Below are 20,425 nucleotides of genomic sequence, written 5' to 3' on the forward strand. Positions count from 1 at the left end.
CGCCCGCCTGCCTGCCTGCCTGCCTGCCTTCCCTCCCTTTCTTTCCTTTCTCCCCTTTCTTTCTCTTTTCTTCCCTCTGTTGCCCAGGCTGGAGTGTACTGGGCTCCCTGCAGACCACCGTGATTCTCCTGCCTCGGCCTGCGGGCTACCTGGGATTGCGGGGCGCGCACCCCTGACTGGTTTTTGTCCTTTGGCTGGAGGCGGGGTTTCGCCATGTTGCCCAGGCTGGTCTCCAGCTCCTGACCTCCAGTGGTCTGCCTGCCTCGGCCTCTCGAGGTGCTGGGACTGCAGACGGAGTCTCGCTCACTTGGTGCTCAGTGTTGCCCGGGCTGGAGTGCGGTGGCATGGTCTTGGCTCGCTGCAGCCTCTGCCTCCCAGCCGCCTGCCTTGGCCTCCCAGGGTGCTAGGATTGCAGCCTCTGCCCGGCTGCCGCCCCGTCTAGGAAGTGAGGAGCGTCTCTGCCTGGCCGCCCATCGTCTGGGATGTGAGGAGCGCCTCTGCCCGGCCGCCCCATCTGGGAAGTGAGGAGCGCCTCTGCCCGGCCGCCCATCGTCTGGGATGTGAGGAGCGCCTCTGCCCGGCCGCCACCCCGTCTAGGAAGTGAGGGGCGTCTCTGCCCGGCCGCCCCGTCTGGGAAATGAGGGGCGCCTCTGCCCGGCCGCCCCATCTGGGAAATGAGGGGCGCCTCTGCCTGGCCACCCATCATCTGCGAAGTGAGGTGCGCCTCTGCCCGGCCGCCCATCATCTGCCTCTGCCCCGCCGCCCTGTCTGGGATCTGAGGAGCGCCTCTACCCGGCCGCCCCGTCTAGGAAGTGAGGAGCGCCTCTGCCCGGCTGCCCCATCTGGAAAGTGAGGAGCGCCTCTGCCCGGCCACCCCGTCTGGGAAGTGAGGAGCATCTCTGCCCGGCCACCCCGTCTGGGAAGTGAGGAGCGTCTCTGCCCGGCCGCCCTCTCTGGGATGTGAGGAGCGCCTCTGCCCGGCCGCCACCCCGTCTAGGAAGTGAGGAGCGCCTCTGCCCGGCCACCCCGTCTGGGAAGAAGTGAGGAGCGTCTCTGCCTGGCTGCCCATCCTCTGGGAAGTGAGGAGCGCCTCTGCCTGGCCGCCCCGTCTGGGAAGTGAGGAGCGCCTCTGCCCGGCCGCCCATCGTCTGGGAAGTGAGGAGCGCCTCTGCCCGGCCGCCCCATCTGGGATGTGAGGAGTGCCTCTGCCCGGCCGCCCATCGTCTGGGAAGTGAGGAGCGCCTCTGCCCGGCTCCCCATCTGGGATGTGGGGAGCGCCTCTGCCTGGCCGCCCATCATCTGGGTTGTGAGGAGCGCCTCTGCCCGGCCGCCGCCCCGTCTGGGAAGTAAGGAGCGCCTCTGCCCGGCCGCCCTGTCTGCAAACTTGAGCCTAGGAGGAGGAGGTTGCAGTGAGTCAAGATTGCGCTACTGCAATCCAGCCTGGGCAACAGAGCGAGACTCTATCTCAAAAATAATAATAATAATAATAAGGCTAGAAGTGGTGGCTCACGCCTGTAATCCCAATACTTTGGGAGGCCGAGGTAGATGGGTCACCTAAGGTCAGGAGCTCAAAACCCAACATGGCGAAACACCGTCACTGCTTAAAAAAATAATAAAAAATTAGCCCAGTGTAATGACACACACCTGTAGTCCCAGCTATCCTGGAGGCTAAGGCAGGAGAATCGCTTGAACCCAGGAGGTGGAGGTTACAGTGAGCCGAGATAGCGCCACTGCACTCCAGCCTGGACAACAGAGCAAGACTCTGTCGCAAGAAAACAAAAAACAGGTGGGGCCTGGCTCCCTACCCACCAGCTCCAGGACTGCCCCTTCCTGGGCCAACTGACCAAACAACTGGGAACAGCCCCCAACTCCAACAGGATTATTTTCCCAGGAGGAGTTACAGATGCAGCCACAGATTGATGATCTGCCTTACCATGATCGGAGATGCTTTGTAATCTACTGTCCAGCTGAAAGCGCTCGTGTTATGAGGAAGAAACTACAAATGATGTTCAAATCTATTTTAAACTATTTTGGGCCATTTTTATGTACCTTTGGGTTCAGGCATTATTTGGGGGGTTTTGTTTCCAAAGTAACTAAATAAAGTCACATTTATTTAAAAAAAAAAGAAAACAAAAAACAAAAAGAAAACTACATTCATTACCTTGCAGCTCCCACTGGTCAGGAGTCTGGGGCATGGTTTAGCGGGTCCAGCTGCAATCCAGCTGCTCACCAGGCTGTGGCACTGGCATCTGCATCTTCTGAGTCGTCTTCCACCTGTCTGGCTTTGGGATGAATTCAGTTCCTTGTGGTCATAGGTTTAAGCCCTCACTCCCAGAGCCACCTACCAATCTCAGCCCAGTGACCCTCCCCGAGCACAGGTGGTTGCTTCTTTAAGGCCAACAGGAGAAAGTGTCTGCTGCTGCCTCATCTTTCTCCAACTTCCATCCCTGACCTCTGGACCCTGTTAACAGATGCAGGTGATTAGATCAGACTCACCCAAGATCATCTCTCTTTTGAATGGCTTCACACCAACTCATTAGGGGCCTTCATTACGTCTGTGATATCCCTTCACTTTTGCCAGCGTAGGCTACAGAGTGAGACACTGTGTCAAAAAAAAAAAAGAATTCTTTTATTTATAAAATTGTTTATTAGAAGTTTCCTTTTGATAGTGAGCTTTCCTTCTGCTTTTATTTTATTTTTTGAGACTGAGTCTCCCTCCGTCACCCAGGCTGGGGTGCAGTAGCCCAATCTCAGCTCACTGCAACATCTGCCTCCTGGGTTCAAGCAATTCTCCTGCCTCAGTCTCCCGAGTACCTGGGACTACAGGCATGTGCCACCATGCCTGGCAAATTTTTGTATTTTTTAGTAGAGACAGGGTTTTGCCATGTTGGCCAGGCTGGCCTGCAAATTCCTGACCTCGGGTGATCCTCCCACCTCAGCCTCCCAAAGTACTGGGATTACAGGTGTGCGCCACCATGCCCGGCTGCAATATTTTTCTTAAGATAAATGTTTTCTGGCCAGGCCCTGTGGCTCACGCCTGTAATCCCAAAACTTTGGGAGGCTGAGGCAGGTGGATCACTTGAGGTCAGGAGTTCTAGACCAGACTGGCCAACATGGTGAAACCCCATCTCTACTAAAAATATTAGCTGGGCATGGTGGCACATGCTTGTAATCTCAGCTACTCGGGAAACTGATGGAGGAGAATCACGTGAACCCGGGAAGCGGAGGTTGCAGTGAGCCGAGATCGCGCCATTGCACTCTAGCATGGGCGACACAGCGAGACTCCATCTCAAAAGAAAAAAAAAAAAGATAAATGTTCTGTCTCCTGTTTGATTGTTTGTTTATTTTGAGACAGAGTCTTGCTCTGTCACCCAGGCTGGAGTGCAGTGGCGCAATCTCAGCTCACTGCAACCTCTGCCTCCCAGGTTCAAGTGATTATCCTGCCTCAGCCTCCCAAGTAACTGGTACTACAGTCGCGCACCACCACACTAATTTCTGTATTTTTAGTAGAGATGGGGTTTCACCATGTTGGCCAGGGTGGTCTTGAACCCCTGACCTCAGGTGATCCACCCACCTTGGCCCCCGAAAGTACTGGGATTACAGGCGTGAGCCACCAAGCCTGGCCTTCTGACCCTGTTTTAGATTATGATCCTAAGGTTTAAAGTATTATCTACTCCAGGCTGGGCGTAGTGGTTTATGCCTGTAATCCCAGCACTTTGGGAGGCCAAGGCAGGTGAATCACGAGGTCAGGAGTTCGAGACCAGCCTGGCCAACATGGTGAAACCCCCATCTCTATTAAAAATACAAAAAATTAGTTGGACATGTTGGCGGGAGCCTGTAATCCCAGCTACTCAGGAGGCTGAGGCAAGAGAATCGCTTGAACTCGGGAGGCAGAGGTTGCAGTGAGCCGAGATCACACCACTGCACTCCAACCCGGGTAACAGTGTGAGACTCCATCTTAAAAAAAAAAGAAAGAAAGTATTACCTATTCCATCTATTTTCTTTCCCTCTGAGCAGTGCTTGCACTGTGATCTTACAGATCACAGAAGGCTGGTCACAGTGACTCACACCTGTAATCCCAGCACTTTGGGAGGCTGAGGTGGGAGGATCCTTTAAGTCCAGGAGTTCAAGACCAGCCTGGAAAACATGGCAAAAACCCGTCTCTACAAAAACATACAAAAAAAAAAAAAAATTAGCCAGGCTTCGTGGCATGCTCCTATAGTTCCAGCTACCTGAGAGGCTGAGGTGGGAGGATTGCTTGAGCCAAGGAAGTCAAGCCTTCAGTGAGCTGAGATCTTGCCACTGCACTGCAGCCTGGGCATCAGAGTGAGACCCTGTCTCAAATAAATAAATAAATTACAGAGAACTATGTGGGGTGGGGAGGTTGTCACGTGATACATCATAGTCAATCTGCACTGAGATGTTAAATGATTGATACATTTTATATCATTATAATTTACAAATTATCTTCCTACCTCTTGTGTCTAATACAATCCCAGATTTGAAACTCTTTGAGAGAAGGGCCAAGCTTCATACTTATTTATAACCACAATAGCATTTAGTAGAATGCAGCACGTCACTGATTCCCAATCAAAATGTATGGAATGAGTGGAAAACAGTAAGATGTGCTATGAGGTTGTCAGAGATTCTGGTTTATGGAGCCTTGATTTAGTTACTTTTCAGGGTAATTTCTTTTAAGCAGCTTGGTTGTTAGAACTTCCTTGGGAGAGTTACTGTGTTTATTTTGCATGCATGTGCTTAGTTCAAGACAGACTCCATAGTTCAAATCATTGAAAATGACTCATTAAAATTTTCCTTTTTCTTTTCTAATAAACATGGAAGAAGAGCCATTTATTCATTAGGTGCTATGGATCGAGCAACTAAATGGCAAAAGTAGGAATCCCTAAACAAGGTTAAGAACAAAACTAGTTGACAAGGTATCCCCACAAACCCCAAATGTAAGAGGGGTGAGGAGGAACCACAGACAGCTGCAAGACCTGAGTGAAGTCAGCAGATAAAAACAAGGGCATGACAAAGCATGTGGTGGACATGAAGAGAGGATAATCCAAAAATAGCATCAGGTTCCCCCAGGAAAGTGTGGCGAGAACAGCAGCTGAAAACAGGAAGGATTTCGCCCCATGCAGTAGTGAGTGAGTGCAAGGGGCCCATGGTGAGACCTGAAAGCCTAGAGCAATCCTTCCTTCCGGGATTAAGACCCCTCACAGAAGGGAAACTCTTAAGATGGAATGAGAATTTTGCATGATGTCGACTAGAGAAATGTAAGAAAGAGAAAGTGCAGAAAAAGGTGAGAAAAGGGAAATTTCATGAGGCAAGCTTCCCTATTTTAGCACACTTATTAAAACAACAGAAAAGTTTGCGAGGTGCTGTGGTCTGATGTTTGTGTTCACTCCTCCCAATTCACATGTTGATATCTCATCACCAGTGTGATGATATTAGGAAGAAGGGCTTTTGGGAGGTGATCATGTCATGATGGTGGAGCCCTTACAAATGGGATTAGTGCCCTTATGAAAGAGGCCCCAGAGAGCTCCCTAATCTTTCCACCACCGCCACCTGAGGACACAGCAGGAAGGCACTGTGTGGACCAGGAAGCAGGACCTCACGAGACACTGAATCTACCAATGTCTGTATTTGTCAAGTCCAGTCTTGATCTTAGGCTCCCCAGCCTCCAGAACTGTGAAAAATAAATTTCTGTGGTCTCTAAGCCACCCAGTTTATGGCATTTTGTTAAAGGAGCCCAAACGAGCCAAGACACTAGGTGAAGTTGCAGAAGCTCTCCGGAACTCTGCCTCCTTCTAGGTGTTAAGGAGAAGTAACCTGCCTAAGGAGGAGCACTTGAGAAGAAATGACATCAAAGATGCACAAAGCTATCATCAGAAAAACAATGAAGGCCAGGTGCGGCGGCTCACGCCTGTAATCCCAGCAACCTCATCTCTACAAAAAAAAAAACAAAAAATCAGCCAGGTATGGTGGCATGTGCCTGTAGTTCCAGCTACTCAGGAGGCTGAGGTTAGAGGATCATTTGAGCCTGGGAGGTTGAGGGTGCTATGAGCTATGATTGCGCCACTGCACTCCAGCCTGGGCAACAGAGTAAGACCCTGTGAAAAAAAAGAGAGAAAGAGAGGAAGGGAGGAGTGGAGGAAGGGAAGAGGAGAGGAAGGGAGGAAGGGAGGAAGAAGACATTTGTACCCACAATGAAAGCATACCACAAAGACATGACCATAAAACAGGTAAAAGCTGTAGCCTATTGTTTCAGAACAAGCTCAAGACCTTAAGGGAGTAAATAGAAGATATGAAGCAATAACATAAATTTAAGGAAAACTTAGAAATTAAGTAACACTTCAGAAAAGAATTAAAAATAAAAGGAAAAAAGTAGGCCAGGCGCGGTGGCTCATGCCTGTAACCCCAGCACTTTGGGAGGCTGAGGCGGGTGGATCATGAGGTCAGGAGATCGAGACCATCCTGGCTAACACGGTGAAACTCCGCCTCTACTAAAATTACAAAAAATTAGTCGGGCGCGGTGGCAGGCACCTGTAGTCCCAGCTACTCTGGAGGCTGAGGCAGGAGAATGGCGTGAACCCAGGAGGCGGAGCTTGCAGTGAGCCAAGATCACGCCACTGCACTCCAGCCTGGGTGACAGAGCAAGACTCCTTCTGAAAAAAAATAAATAAATAAAAAATAAAGGTAAATAAAAGGAAAAGAGTAAGAAATATAAACTAAATAGCAGTACCTACTTCACAATATTGCTGTAAGTATTAAACACTTTACTATATATAAACTGTTGGGCGTGTGCCTGCCACATGGTTAGCGCTCAGTAAGGATTACCTGTTACTCTGATTATGTTGTTGACCCAGAGACAGGACCATAGGCTGGGTGGGTGTCCTGTGTGCCAACAGTGGCGGGAGGCCTGTCTTGTCTGCGTGTGTCTCCTCCATCCACAGGTGGCGTGTGAACTCCTGCAGCAGTAGGGTTTGGGGAGCAGGTGAGCTATGGCAGTCAAGAGAGATGACCACTCCACCACTCTTGGTCACAGCATACTAATTACTGTGGCCCTGGCCTCTCCACCCCATCAGTCACTGACTTTTAGCAAATGTCAAGCACAAATGTCTCCCCAACACCTAGACTCAACACACACCCCACAGTGGGCACATCCTATATATACATGTATGACTTACATGTGCTAAATGTTACACAAAACAATAAGAATTCCACACATTTTGCCCAACTCACAATGTAGAAACACAATCCCTACTTCATTTTTTTAACTTAAATTTGACATTTTTATGACTATCTTAGAAGTCCTGTGAATTTTTCTTTTTTCTTTCTCTCCTTTTTTTTTTTTTTGTTTTTGGGCAGAGATGAGGTCTTGCTATGTTGCCCAGGCTGGTCTCAAACTCCTGGCATCAAGTAATCCTCCTGCCTCAGCCTCCCAAAGTCCTAGGATTACAGGTATGAGCCATTACACCTACCCAAAGTCCTGTGAATTTTAATGCATGCTCTTTTTTTTTTCTGCCAGCAGCAGAAAAATAATGATTTGGGTTTCTTTTTCTCACCAGTGTTTCTATGACTCTATATCAATATCCTAGCCAGGGACCTGCTGCCAGGACTTCTCCCCAGGCTCTAGGCAAGAGCAGAGGAATGATTCAGTTCTCACCCAGCCAGAGGGTGTAGCATTTCCATATACTACAGAGGGAAGGGGTATAGTACAGAAAGAGAGAAGATAGAACTACTCATCACACCAGGGTCTGCCCTACAGGTTTGAGATGGACAGAATCTAAGAAAGGCTGACCTGTTTCAGGAGTTTTGTTTGTTTGTTTTTTGAGATGGAGTCTCACTCTGTCGCCCAGGCTGGAGTGCAATGGCGCGATCTTGGCTCACCGCAACCTCCGCCTCCCAGGTTCAAGCGATTCTCCTGCCTCAGCCAACTGAGTAGCTGGGATTACAGGCATATGCCACCACGCCCAGTTAATTTTTGTATTTTTAGTAGAGACGGGGTTTCACCATGTTGGCCAGGCTGGTCTCGAACTCCTGACATCAGGTGATCCACCTGCCTCAGCCTCCCAAAGTGCTAGGATTACAGGTGTGAGCCACCGCGGCCGGCCTGTTTCAGGATTTAAGGTCAACTAGGAAATACTTTAACTTCCCAAGGCTAAAAAACAAAAAAGAAGCCACTCTTCCTCCCAGCTGCCACAGAACAGGCCACCACACTGTAATATGTCAATCCTGCCAAGATATACTATCTTTTTACAAATTGTCAGCCTCAGTTCTGGCAGGTACAGAGTCCGCTCTTCGAATCCTGCCTGTGCCATGTCTCATCTGAGGGCTAGTCTGCCTAGCTGCCTGCAGATTTGCACCACCCCATCTGAGATGATCCTCCCTGCTCTGAGATGAATCGTTGAGATCGCAAAGACAGTGATGCTGTATGTAAGCCAGGCACTGTGCTTACTCCTGTGTGAGCTGCATGTACATCCCATGCGGGGGTCCCTGGCTTCCAGTTCCTTTGTCACTCACGGAAGATCATATCATTAATACATTCTGGAAATGACAAAAAGAATAAATTTCTAAATAGGAAAACATAAGTGCTCACAATTCACTAAGGATTTTGCAGATTTCCCAATTATTATACATCCACACCACCAGGAATATGCCCATCAAATAATAAAACCCAAAATTATATTCCTCAGTATGCTGGGTCAATCACTGCCATCCAAAGAATTCCATACATCCAGACCAGCCTGGGCAACAAAAGTGAGACCCCATCTCTACAAAAAAAAAAAATTGTTTTAATTAGCCAGGTGTGGTGGAGTGCTCCTGTAACCCTAGCTACTTGAGAGGCTGAGGTCGGGGGATTGCTTGAGCCCCAGAGGTTGAGGCTACAGTGAGCTGAGATGCTGAGATAGCATTACTGAACTCCAGCTCGGGTGACAGAGTGAGACACTGTCTCAAAAAGAAGAAAAAGAAAGAAAATAAATGTTAGTAGACAACTTAGAATGAGTGGGGCAGTACATAGTTTTTCAGCATTCCTTTAGTGTTATATAAAAGAAAAATTTGAAAATTACTGAGCTAAATGACAGGAGACGTTCTCCCAACCCAAAATAAGAAGGTTGAGTGCCCTTGATCTTTTAATGTTGACAGGTTCTAATTTCTTCTTTTTTTTGTTTTTCTTGAGACAGAGTCTCGCTCTGTCACCCAGGCTGGAGTGCAGTGGTGTGATCTCGGCTCACTGCAAGCTCCACCTCCCGGGTTCACACCATTCTCCTGCCTCAGCCTCCTGAGTAGCTGGGACTACAGGCGCCGCCACCAAGCCCAGCTAATTTTTGTATTTTTAGTAGAGACGGGGTTTCACTGTGTTAGCCAAGATGGTCTCGATTTCCTGACCTCGTAATCTGCCTGCCTCAGCCTCCCAAAGTGCTAGGATTACAAGTGTGAGCCACCGCGCCTGGCCGACAGGTTCTAATTTTATTCATACAAATTCAGCTTATATAAGCTATACAATTATTAGGGAACAACATATAAGGGAGTATTTTATTCTCAATCTTAGTTGAATCAGATTTGGGAAGATATTTACACAGACCAAGTAAAAATCATTACACACTATGCAAACTACAAAACACATGTCACAAAATTAGCAGGGCATGGTGGCACATGCCTGTAATCGCAGCTACTTGGGAGGCTGAGACAGGAGAATCACTTGAATCTGGGAGGTGAAGGTTGCAGTGAGCCGAGATCATGCCACTGCACTCCAACCTGGACAACAGAACGAGATTCCATCTCAAAAAAAAAAAAAAAGAAAAGAAAAAGAAAAGAAAAAAAACCACACATACCATGTAACTTCGCTGGAAGAAAAGTTACATTCTCTTCTCTGTCTTTTTCACAATGAATCAGCAGGCAGTTATTAAGCATTTTCTATGTGCTAACATTGTGTTAGCTTGTACTGGTGAATACAAAATACAATCATTTCTCATGGTAGTTTTGTTCTAAAAGTTGCTGCAAACACTGAATTGGTAACTACTAAAACCTTTGACCCTAGAGGAATTATAGGGTTAGGTTCCTGCAAGCCTCTGACCATGACGTTTTCATCAACCAATCAGTGCATAACCTTGGGTTTTTGTTTTGTTTTGTTTTGTTTTATTTTGTTTTGTTTTGAGACGGAGTCTTGCTCTGTTACCCAGGCTGGAGTGTAGTGGTGCGATCTTGGCTCACAGCAACCTCCACCTCCCGGGTTCAAGTGATTCTCCTGCTTCAGCCTGCCAAGTAGCTGAGACTACAGGCGCCCACCACCATGCCCGACTAATTTTTGTATTTTTAGTAGAGACAGAGTCTCACCATGTTGGCCAGGCTGGTCGCAAACTCCTGACCCCAGGTGATCCGCCCGCCTCAGCCTCCCAAAGTACTGGGATTATAGGTGTGAGCCACCGTGCCCATCCCATAACCTTATTTTATTTGTGTTTCTGTTTAAAGACATCTTTTTTTTTTTTTTTTGAGATGGAGTCTCGCTCTGTCGCCCAGACTGGAGTGCAGTGGTGCGATCTTGGCTCGCTGCAAGCTCTGCCTCCCGGGTTCCCGCCATTCTCCTGCCTCAGCCTCCCGAGTAGCTGGGACTACAGGTGCCTGCCACCTCACCCGGCTAGTTTTTTGTATTTTTAGTAGAGATGGGGTGTCACCGTGTTAGCCAGGATGGTCTCGACCTCCTGACCTCGTGATCTGCTCACCTTGGCCTCCCAGAGTGCTGGGATTACAGGCATGAGCCACTGCTCCCGGCCTAAAGACGTCTTATATTTACATTAATAACAGCCAACAGCCCTAAAACTCATCCCTAAACCAAGCTTATCTAACACACATATTTTCTCTGTAAGGCACATCACAGCTTTCTTGCTCTTAGGAAGACTAGCCAGCACGAAGACACTGTGCTTGGGGCCTTTTCAACAACAAAATCAACAGGAAGCACAAAAATGTGGCAAAATGACACTAACTAGACCATGCTAAGGAAGCTTGTTCACAGCGTGAGCCGAAACAAGAAGGCCGAGAATCGCCTTGTTCCACCTCAGCTGGGAACATACATTTGGGCAACTCAAATCTTGTGTCACTCATGCATGCCTGTGAATTACCTCAAAAGCACTGTGAGTATTGACTTTGGGGTTACCTGTGAATTTCGGCGAGTAGGCAGATTTGTCAAGTCCAAATTTATGAATCATGAGAGTCAACTGTAAATGCATGCTTAAGAAGCATTACTCTAGCAGGAAAGCCAGACACAAAATACAGTCATGCATCAAATAACAATTTGGTCAATCATGGATTGCACATACGAACAAGCAGTCCTATAAGATTATAATGGAGATGAAAAATGCTTATTGTCTAGTGATGTCAGAGCCATAGTAAAGTTGTATAGCAACGCATTGCTCATGTGTTTGTGGCGGTGCTGGCATAAACACACCTGCTTCACGGCCAGTCATGGAAAAGTCCAGCACATGTAATTATGTGCAGTATATCATACTTGATAATGACAGCGAATGACTTTCACTGGTTTATGTATTTACCATGCTATTTTCCTTATCATTATGTTAGAGTATATACTCCTTCTGCTTATAAACAAAAGTGAACAGCCTCAGACAGGTTCCTTCAGGAGGTGCTTCAGAAGACATTGTTATCTTGTTGTCACAGGAGTTGACAGCTCCATGTGTTACTGCCCCTGAAGACCCTATAGTGGGACAAGATGTGGAGATGAAAATCAGTGATATTGGTGATCCTGAGCCTGTGTAGGCCTAGGCTAAGGTACATGTTTGTGTCTTATTTTTAAATAAAACATTTGAAAGGTAAAAAGAAAAAAAAATTTAAATAGAAAAAAAAACTTATAGAATAAGAATATAAAGAAAGAAGATATATATATGTGTGTGTATATATATATATACACACACATATATATGTGTGTGTGTATATATATATACACACACACATGTGTGTGTATATATATATACACACACACATATATATATATTTTTTTTTTTTTTGAGACGGAGTCTTGCTCAGTCGCCCAGGCTGGAGTGCAGTGGCGCCATCTCCACTCACTGCAAGCTCCACCTCCTGAGTTTGCGTCATTCTCCTGCCTCCGCCTCCTGAGTAGCTGGGACCACAAGCACCCGCCACCACGCCCAGCTAATTTTTTTTTTTTTTTTGTATTTTTAGTAGAGACGGGGTTTCACCGTGTTAGCCAGGATGCTCTCAATCTCCTGACCTCGTGATCTGCCTGCCTCGGCCTCCCAAAGTGCTGGGATTACAGGCATGAGCCACCACGCCTGGCCAAGAAAGAAGATATTTTTGATTAGCCAGGCATGATGTTATATACCTGTAGTCCCAGCTACTCTGGAGACTGAGGCAGGAGGATCACCTGAGCCCGGGATTTTGAGGTTGCGGTGAGCTATGATCACACCAATGCACTTGAGCCTGGGGAAGAAAACAAGACTTGTCTCAAAAAAAAAAAAGAAAGAAAAAGAAGAAGATATGTTTGGTAGAGTTGTACAATGTATTTGTGGTTTAAGCTGTGTTATTACAAAAGACTCAAAAAGCTTTGAAAATTAAAAAGTCTTCTAAGTTAAAGTTATTGTAAGCTAAGGTTAATTTATTATTTTAAAAGACAGGAAATTTAGTGTAGCTTAAGTGTACTATAAAGTCTACAGTAGTGTATAGTGATGTTCTAGGCCTTCACCTGCACCCACCACTCACTCACTGACTCAAGAGCAACTTCCAGTCCTGCAAGCTCCATTTATGGTAAATGCCTATACAGGCGGTAGCATGTTTTCTCCTTTATTTATTTATTTATTTATTTATTTTTGAGACAGAATTTCGCTCTTGTTGCCCAGGCCGGAGTGCAATGGCGCAATCTCACTCACCGCAACCTCCGCCTCCCGGGTTCAAGCAATTCTCCTGCCTCAGCCTCCTGAGTAGCTGGGATTACAGGCATGTGCCACCACGCCCAGCTAATTTTGTATTTTTAGTAGAGACGGGGTTTCTCCATGTTGGTCAGGCTGGTCTTGAACTCCCAACCTCAGGTGATCCACACACCTCGGCCTCCCAAAGCGCTGGGATTACAGGTGTGAGCCACCGAGCCCGGCTTCTCTTTTATACTGTATTTTTATTGAACCTTTTCTGTTTAGAGACACAAGTACTGACCATTGTGTTACAACAGCCTGCAGTATTCAGGACAGCCACGTGCTGGGCAGGTTTATAGCCGAGGAGTAATAGGCCATATCGTATAGCCTGGGTGTATAGTCAGCTGTACCATCTAGGTTGTGTAAGTACACTCTGTGATGTTTGCCTAATGAGGCACTTCCCAGAACTTACCCCATGGTTAAGCAACGCATGACTATAAATGAAACATGAATAAGATCAAGATGTAAATTGTGGCTGGGGGCGGTGGCTCACTCCTGTAATCCCAGCACTTTGGGAGGGGAGGCAGGTGGATCACTTGAGGGCAGGAGTTCGAGACCAGCCTGACCAACATGGCGAAACCTTGTCTCTACTAAAAATACAAAAATTAGCCAGGCATGGTGGCACACGCCTGTAATCCCAGCTACACAGGAGGCTGAGGCAGGAGAATCACTTGAACCTGGGAGGTGGAAGTTGCTGTGAGCTGAGATCACGCCACTGCACTCCAGACAGGGCAACAGAGCGAGACTCCATCTGTAAGAATCAAAGAGGAAAGAAACATGAAAAGTGGCTCAACAGTCAAAGACAGGTTTATTTTGGAAAATAAACTCGAGAGGGGCTTCTGGCCATTTTTGGTCAGGAGCATTCTCTCTTATAGACTAAGAGTATTTATTGGTTTTAGGGTGAGAGAGCTTATCACAGCTCAGAATGTTTCTGCATGAGGGAGAAGTTTATTGTGGGGTTGGAATGTCTCCAGTTGGAGGGGAGGTTATTTTGAGGCTGACATCTCTCTGGCCAGAGGGGAGGTTATCTCGGGGCTGGCATGTCTCTGGTCGGGGAGGTGTTTATCTTATGGTTGGAATGTTTCTGGCCAGAGTTGTCATTTGTGGTTTATGGCCATGCTGACCTTAGCCATTAGGCTGATGCCCTTTGGATTTAGGTGGTTTTTGATCAAGGGGGACTTTAGAATGACAGTGCTTGTCCAAGACGGCGATCCTCCTGCTCTGTCACCATCTCCCCCACCACAAAGAAAAAGATGTAAATTGAATCTGAATCTGTATTCGTTCCCTATTGCTGCTCTAAGAAACTATTGGTAAACACAGTAGCTTTGGGCAGGGCATGATGGCCCTGGGAGGCTGAGGCAGGAGGATGGTTTTAGCCCACCAGGTGGAGGCTGGAGTGAGCTATGATCGTGCTGCCGCACTCCAGCCTGCGCAACAGAGTGAGACCCTGTCTCAAAAAATGATAATAATACAAAATAAACATAGTCATTCGAAAAAGCACCAATTTATTATTGAAAAGGCACAAATTTATTAATGCTGAAGATCGGAAGCCAATGCAGGTCTTACTGGACTAAAATAAAGATGTCGGCAGGACTGTGTTCTTTCTGGAGCCCTAGGACAGACTCCATTTCCTCACCTTTCTCAGCATCTAGAGGCTGCCCACATTCTTTGGTTCTTGATCCCTTCCTTCATGTTCGAACACAGCAACAGTGGTTGAGTTCTTTCCAGATGGCACCACTCTGACATCCTCTTCTGCCTCCCTCTTCCACGTTTAAGGATTTATGTGATTACATTGTGTCCATCTGGATCATGTCCCACTTTTAAGATCAGCTAATTAGCAACTGAGGGTTTTTTTGGCTGGGCACGGTGGCTCACGCCTGTAATCCCAGCACTTTGGGAGGCCAAGGCGGGTGGATCACCTGAGGTCTGGAGTTTGAGACCAGCCTGGCCAACATGGTGAAACCCCATCTCTACTAAAAATACAAAAAATTAGCCAGGCGTGGTGGCGGGCACCTGTAATCCCAGCTACTCGGGAGGCTGAGGCAGGAGAATCGCTTGAACTCGGGGGACAGAGGTTGCAGAGAGCCGAAATCATGCCATTGCACTCCAGCCTGGGAAACAAGAGTGAAACCCCATCTCAAAACAAAAAAAAAAAAACCCAACTGAGGGTTTTTTCTTCCTCTTGACATCAAACATGTCTTTTCCAACATCACTTTTCCAACTTTCTGATGCCAGCTGGGGCCTGTCCTACAATTCAATTCCTTTCTGACACTACCTGGAGTTCTTGTGTGACTCCCCGGTCGCACAAGACTGTCCTCACTTAGACACCAAAGAAAGGACTGGGTTCCCAGGTTAGCCTAACTTCTGTGGATTGACCTACAAAGGAAAGTTCATACAAAGAGGTTTCAACTACCTCATTACCCCAAAATTAAATAATTTGCTAGAATGACTCATAGAACTCAGGAAAAGCTGTGCTTACTCTTACCGTTTATTATAAAGGGTACGAATGAACAACCAGATGAAGAAGTACCCAGGACAAGGTAAGTCCCGAGTGCAGAACCACTGTCTCAGTCAAGGTGGGGTGCACCACCCTCTGGGATGAGGATGTGTTTGCCAACTTGGAAACTCCCTGAACCCCATCATTTAGGGGTTTCTATGGAGGCTTCAGTCCATAGGTTTGACTGTGGCCACTGGTGATCAGCTCAATCTCCAGCCACTCTCCCTCCCCTGGAGGTTGGGGGAGGGGGTGCAGGAAATGCTGATCTTCTAATCAAGCTTGGTCTTTCTGACAGCCAGCTCCTACCCTGAAGCTAAGTACAAGAGTTGCCTCATTAAAACAAAAGAGGCTCTTAACACTCCGTTGCTCAAAATTCCAAGGGTTTAGAGCTTTGTGCCAGAAACCAGGGAGGCGGAGGCAGGGGGATCACCTGAGGTTGGGAGTTCGAGACCAGCCTGACCAACATGCTGAAACTCCCGTTTCTACTAAAAATACAAAATTAGCCGGGCGAGGTGGTGGGCGCCTGTAATCCCAGCTACTTGGGAGGCTGAAGCAGGAGAATCACTTGAACCCGGGAGGTGGAGGTTGCGGTGAGCCAAGATTGCACCATTGCACACCAGCCTGGGCGACAAGAGCGAAACTCCGTCTAAAAACAAACAAAAGACCGTAACCAAAGTTACCTTCTCAGGGCAATGGAGAGAAAATAGAAAGAGAGCTCTTAGAGGAAGATGCCGTTTAGGACAGTGCAGGCTGTGGTCTGCCCTCTCCTGCTCCTCACTCACCACTGTTCGCTCTCACCCAGAAACAAGTCGGCCAGGAAACTGTGCAGCAGCCACAGATTTCTTTTTTCTTTTTTTGAGACGGAGTCTCACTATGTTGCCCAGGCTGGAGTGCAATGGGGCGATCTCGGCTCACTGCAAGCTCCGCCTCCCGGGTTCAAGCGATTCTCCCGCCTTAGCCTCCCGAGTAGCTGGGATTACAGGCGCCCGCCACCACACCTGGCTAATTTTGTATTTTTAGTAGAGACGGGGTTTCTCCATGTTGGCCAGGCTGGTCTCAAACTCCCAACCTCAGGTGATCTGCCCGCCTCAGCCTCCCAAAGTGCTGGGATTACAGGCATGAGCCACCGTGCCTGGCAGCCACGGATTTTAAAGATACCAAAACACACCCATGGAGCCAGAGGTGGCAATTCACCAATTAGAATCACTCTAAGGAGCTGCAAGGTAAAAATCCCTGGAGAAGATGTGTGCTGACTTGATCAGAGGAGCAAAGGAAAAGAATCTAAAGTGAAAGGACCAGTTCAAATATCTACCAAGAATCACTAAAAGAAAAACTCCTTGTGGTGAAAGTTTTTTTTTTTTTTTTTTTTTTTGAGACAGAGTCTTACCTGTTGCCCAGGCTGCAGTGCAGTGGCACGAGCTTGGCTCACTGCAGCCTTCGACTCCTGGGTTCAAGCAATTCTCCTGTCTCAGCCTCCCAAGTAGCTGGGATTACAGACATGCGCCACCACACCTGGCTAATTTTTTGTATTTTTAGTAGAGATGGAGTTTCACCATGTTGGTCAAGCTGGTCTCGAACTCCTAACCTCAGGTGATCCACACACCTCAGCCTCCCAAAGTGCTGGGATTACAGGCATGAGCCACCGTGCCCAGCCAGTAGTGAAAGTTCTAAGACACCAGATCATTTCCAGATGAGAATCTGCAAGTGACTCATTGACTTGCACGACCCTTCTGAGACTGTTAAGGAGTTTACTTCCATGAGTATTAAGAGGAATCTGTGAGGCATTCACAAAGCAGAAATAATAATGATATAGGCCGGGCATGGTGGCTCACGCCTGTAATCCTAGCACTTTGGGAGGCCAAGGCAGGCGGGTCACTTGAGGTCAGGAGTTTGAGACCAACCTGGCCAACATGGTGATACCCCGTCTCTACTGAAAATACAAAAAAATTAGCCAGGCATGGTGGCACGTGATTATTCCCAGCTACTCAGGAAGCTGAGGCAGGAGAATTGCTTGAACCCGGGAGGCCGAGATTGCAGTGAGCCAAGATCATGCCACTGCACTCCAGCCTGGGCAACAGAGCAAGACTTTGTCAAGGAATGGAGGGAGGGAGGGGAGAGAAAATGGAGCTGTGATTGTTCTGTTAGATCATGCTCTGTAATTAATAGATGCCATAATTCTCCAATGACCCAGTAAATGCATTATGAAAATATTCATGATCTGCATTAGTTTTACATAAACATGCAAGAGTCTAATTCTGGTTTTTTTTATTTGTTGTTGTTTTTGAGACAGGGTCTCACTCTGTCTTCCAGGCTGGAGTGCAGTGGTGTGATCACAGTCACTGCAGCCTCTATTTCCTAGGCTCAAGCAATCCTCCCACCTCAGCCTCCCAAGTAGCTGGGACTACAGGGGTGCGCCACCATGCCTGGATAAAGGAGTCTGATTCTAGATACCCACATTTCCCCTGCTACCAAACTACCCTCTGGTTATGATGGGGAAATTCTGAAGCACCTCATTTCTACTCCTGTCCTCCTCCCCCTTCCCCCTCTCACCTTGTACCACTTCTGACACTGACAGCTACTTGGGATGTGGGAGAGGGGCACAGATGGAGACATCCTCCCTCAAGCTGCATTCAGTCCTGTGATTTAAATGACCAGCCTATCAGTGATTGGTGGATGGAATTTATAAGCCATGAGCATAAAGTCACTGCACACTCAGGTGATTTGTAAACAGTCTCTGGACGGAAAAAACACATTTGTTCCAAGTGCTTTTCCGATTCTCTTGCTCAAGAACAATCAACACAGAAGTCTTCTGTGAGCAAATGTGGGGAGGGGGATTCCCCACACACCAAGCAAGCAAGTAGTTCTGCATGGACACCCCCTGGGTGTCCTCCAATTCAGCTCAGTTCTGACACTCTGTACCTGGAGACAGCATCAGATCCCACAGGTTGCGGCCTCGGTCCCCAGGACTGTCCCACGTCTGATGTCAATCAAAAGCCCCAGGCTGTAACCTGTGCTTCTGGCAGACCAGTAATGAACTGGGGTTCCCACGACCCCCTCCATGGGTTTAACTGATTTATTAGAAGGGCTCACAAAACTCAAGGAAACACTTTCCTTATGTTCACTGGTTTATAGTAAACGATATTGCAAAGGATACAGATGAAGAGCTGCATAGGGCAAGGCATGTGGGAAGGGACGTGGAGCTTCCATGCCCTCCCTGGGGGCACCACCCTTCAGGAACCACCACATGTTCAGCGATCTAGAAGCTCTCAGAACCCAGTCCTTTTGAGCCTTTTATGGAGACATCATTGAATAGGCATGATTGAGGACAACTGTGTAGAAATGCGATTGGACAAAAGGGGAATGATCTAATACTAACAGACTGAGAAACCGAGCGAGGCTCAGCTGTTCAGGTCTTTCTTGGCCGCTCCACGGAGCATTCCTTTCTCTAGGGTATGGGACAGGACCCTGTCTGCAATGAGGGTCTTATGACCCACAGTTAGATTCGAGTCCCGCCTTGGGCAGGAGAAATTCGAGAGATTCTGTTTCCCGAGGCCTGCTTCTGAGGCCTAAAGACTCAACATTATAAGGCCAGGCATGGTGGCTCATGCCTGTAATCTCAGCATTTTGGGAAGCCGAGGCAGGCAGATCACTTGAGGTCAAGAGTTTGAGACTAGCCTGGCCAATATGGTGAAACCCCATCTCTACAAAAAATACAAAAATTAGCCAGGTATGGTGGCTCATGCCTGTAATCCCAGCTACTCCAAAGGCTGAGGCAGGAGAATTGCTTGAACCTGAGAGGCGGAGGTTGCAGTGAGCCAAGATGGCACCACTACACTACAGCCCAGGTGACAGAGCAAGACTCTGTCTCAAAAACAAACAAACAAACAAAAACTCAACATTATAGCAAAAGACTGTAATAAAGGATATTATAAGGGAGAGTCAGGAATGGTGAATGAAAACCTATAAATATGTAGGTTTCTTCAATGTAGAAAAACTGCACAACAATAATGTAGTTTCACAATCGGTCAGTAAATGCTGAAATCCCTCTAAGTGTCAAATGTGCCTATGCATCTTTGTTACAGATACCCAGTCATTCATCCAAATACAAAAATTTTGACAGTGTAAGGAAATATGGTTCAGAAGGAAAAAAAGTTTGATCATGTAACTACGATATGATTTACTATTTCCTCAAATCTAAGACATCATGAACTGTAAGATGAACCACTATTTAAGGCACATTAAGAAAGAAAAAAAGGACACATCGCCTAGGGTCAGACTCACTGCAATGCATGTCTTAGATGAAATAACCCAGCTTTAAATAAAGAAAGGCGGCCAGGCGTGGTGGCTCATGCTTGTAATCCCAGCACTTTGGGAGGCCGAGGCAGGTGGATCACGAGGTCAGGAGTTCGAGACCAGCCTGGCTAACATAGTGAAACACTGTCTCTACTAAAAATATAAAAAATTAGCTGGGCTTGGTGGCAGGTACCTGTAATCCCAGCTACTTGGGAGGCTGAGGCAGGAGAATCGCTTGAACCTGGTAAGTGGAGTTTGCAGTGGGCCGAGATTGTGCCACTGCACTCCAGCCCGGGCAACAGTGCAGGACTCTGTCTCAAAAGAAAAAAAAAGGGCTATTTTCCCCAGAGGAGAGTAAGGATCACAGATGTGTTGATATGTGAATTATTGGCACATGTATTAGCAAACCTCTGTTATCTCACAGCTTCTGAGTGTTTGGAATTCAGAAGTGGCTTAGCTGGGGCACCTGGTGCAGGTCTTTCCCGAGGTTGCAGCTAAGCTGTCAGCCAGGCTGCAGCCACCTGGGCCTGGAGGCCCTGCCGCCGCACTCATCCGCATGGTTGTTGGGCGGCCCCGCCGCCGTGCTCATCTGCGTGGTTTTTGGGATGTCGCAGTTCCCCCCAGCTGCTGGCTGGGTACCTTGCTGCTTCGGAACCGACTTCTTCCAAGTGGGCCTCTCCATTGGCAGCAT

General features: G+C 47.6%; 1 pseudogene; it reads right to left on the minus strand.

Moving 5' to 3' along the window:
• Positions 1-18,054, minus strand: part of LOC115834646 — a 21,555-nt pseudogene extending 3,501 nt beyond the window's left edge.
• Positions 18,055-20,425: the final 2,371 nt, after the last annotated feature.

This window comes from Nomascus leucogenys, chromosome 4 (assembly GCF_006542625.1).
Source record: "Nomascus leucogenys isolate Asia chromosome 4, Asia_NLE_v1, whole genome shotgun sequence".
NCBI classification, from domain to species: domain Eukaryota; kingdom Metazoa; phylum Chordata; class Mammalia; order Primates; family Hylobatidae; genus Nomascus; species Nomascus leucogenys.